This window comes from Bos indicus x Bos taurus, chromosome X (assembly GCF_003369695.1).
Source record: "Bos indicus x Bos taurus breed Angus x Brahman F1 hybrid chromosome X, Bos_hybrid_MaternalHap_v2.0, whole genome shotgun sequence".
Taxonomy (NCBI): Eukaryota; Metazoa; Chordata; class Mammalia; order Artiodactyla; family Bovidae; genus Bos; species Bos indicus x Bos taurus.
The window spans coordinates 20,520,558-20,523,357 of NC_040105.1; the positions used below are offsets into that span (position 1 = coordinate 20,520,558).

Consider the following 2,800-nt stretch of genomic DNA (forward strand, 5'->3'; position numbering starts at 1 on the left):
AGACATTACTTTGCCAACAAAGATATGTCTAGTCAAAGCTCTGGTTTTTCCAGTAGTCATGTATGGATTTAAGAGTCGGATTATAAAAAAAGCTGAATGCTAAAGAATTGATGCTTTTGAACTGTGGTGTTGGAGAAGACTCTTGAGAGTCCCTTGGACTGTAAGGAGATCAAACCAGTCAATCTTAAAGGAAATCAGTCCTGAATATTCATTGGAAGGACTGATGCTGAAGCTGAAAATCCAATACTTTGGCCACCTGATGTGAAGAAATGACTCATTGGAAAAGACCCTGATGCTGGGAAAGACTGTAGGTGGGAGAAGGGGACGACAGAATATGAAATGGTTGGGTGGCATCATTGACTCAATGTACATGAGTTTGAGTAAGCTCCGGGAGCTGGTGATGGATAGGGAAGCCTGGCATGCTGCAGTCTATGGGGTCACAAAGAGTCGGACATGACTGAGTGACTGAACTGACTGGCTGATTATATCATGACCTGTTCCACTCCTTCTCTCTTGTGCTTTTCTTCCCACTCACCTTGTGGTCCTCAGTGGACCTTCATAAAAATACAGCCCTTCACCCATAGCCTTTTTATATACTCTATCTCATAGATACTATCCATTCTCTTATTTCCAGCTATCACACCGCTACACTATACTTTGAGTTTCAATTCTAATTCTTTGTGATCCATGAATCCTTTTTGTTTTTTCCCCCAAAGTGATTTCTTGTTGCATTAAACTTCTCTGATCCTCAAGCTATACTTCATAGCCATTTTTTTTTTTATTTTTTTTATTTTTAAACTTTACAATATTGTATTAGTTTTGCCAAATATCGAAATAAATCTGCCACAGGTATACCCGCGTTCCCCATCCTGAACCCACCTCCCTCCTCCCTCCCCTACCCTCCCTCTGGGTCGTCCCAGTGCACCAGCCCCAAGCATCCAGTACCGTGCATCGAACCTGGACTGGCGACTCGTTTCATACATGATATTATACATGTTTCAATGCTATTCTCCCAAATCTCCCCACCCTCTCCCTCTCCCACAGAGACCATAAGACTGATCTATACATCGGTGTCTCTTTTGCTGTCTCGTACACAGGGTTATACAGAGTGAAGTAAGCCAGAAAGAAAAACACCAATACAGTATACTAACACATATATATGGAATTTAGAAAGATGGTAACAGTAACATAGCCATTTTTATACCTAAAATGTAAAACACATCATTATAATAGAATGAAATCTTGGAGATATGATAATGAACAGACTGGTTCTCCTTTCCTTCTGTTAATTTAATATCTAAATAGGTCCCTGTTCCAGGAGCACAGCTGCTTCTCAGAGCTTATCTCCTATTGCACCATCTAAAAGTCTTTAATGGGCAAAGAATTAAGCTTTCCCAATCTCTTTCTACTCTCCTCCCATTGGTTTCTATATGCCACATAAAAGAGTGACTCACTTGGAGTATCCCTATGCTTATCTACCCCAGTCCCTCATCAGGGTTAGGCTAACTTTTTTTCTCAGTGTAGTAATTTATTTTATTTTATTTATTTATTTTTTTTTAGGGCCCTTAAAAGGACCTTTTGTTGAATACCGGAGAACGTGGACACTCAGCCGCCGAAGCCGTAGAGGGTGCGGCCCTGTCGCTTGAGCGCGTAGACCACGTCCATGGCGGTGACAGTCTTGCGCTTGGCGTGCTCGGTGTAGGTGACTGCTCGCGGATCACGTTCTCCAGGAACACCTTCAGCACCCCGCAGGTCTCCTCGTAGATGAGCCCGGAGATGCGCTTCACACCACCACGATGAGCCAGGCGCCGAATAGCAGGCTTGGTAATGCCCTGGATGTTATCACGAAGGACTTTGCGGTGGCGCTTAGTGCCTCCTTTGCCCAGACCCTTTCCGCCTTTGCCGCGACCAGACATGGCGTAAACCCAGAAAATCGAAAAAGCCCAGTGTAGTAATTTATTTTCATATCTTGGCACTTCCTCATTAGATCAACTGTCTAGCTTTATTCCTTTAGGATGGGTGTCTACTACAACCCACTGAAGGGGCCCAGCCTCTTCTCATCCCATCCCCTCTATGTCCAGCTAACTCTGAAGCTTCTTGACGTTTTCTGCCTACTCCTTTCTAACACCACTGCTGGTCTCCTTGCTATCAGCACTGCTACTACTCCTATTCTCTTCCAGAGATGACAAAACATCTAGTCTACTCACCTTTTTCAGAAGAGCAGACAACACATAAACATACATACATCTCATTGCCATCAATTTCACCAGTACTCCAACCCAAACCAACAGTTCCGAGACATACACCAGAGTACTGTCACCTCTATTCATACTCAGCCCCTCAGGCGGTTGATAAAATAAGGTATTCCTTGTTTTATAAAATTTCTGTTGACTGTTCCTATGGAGGAGGGGAACGAACACAGGCAGGTCAGCTCTCAGCACAGGAAGGCAAAGCAAAGGTTTCTCGCATTTGCAGCACAGCAGATGCAGGGACCACTTGGGGTCTAATGCAGACTTAGGGCATCTATTTGGTAGATTCCCTTTATATACTAAAATGTGAACCTGTTTTTTTTTCACCCAAACTGCCCAGTATTTCAGCAGGAGGAGAAATGCCCTTGCCACCTACAGTCACTCAGGTTCTATAGTCCCTCGGCATATGTGGTTAACCAGAGGACTTCCATCTGAAAAAGATCTAAATCTTTGGGTTCCTGGCATGCTACTTTTCATTAGAGTTATTTCAGGATGATTCTTATCTTCCTAAGCCATTGTAAGGTCCTAGAAGTCAGGATGTTGTATTATAT

General features: G+C 43.5%; 1 pseudogene; it reads right to left on the reverse strand.

The window, feature by feature from the left end:
* Window positions 1–1,566: 1,566 nt before the first annotated feature.
* LOC113887946 lies at window positions 1,567–1,925 on the reverse strand (annotated as a pseudogene).
* Window positions 1,926–2,800: the final 875 nt, after the last annotated feature.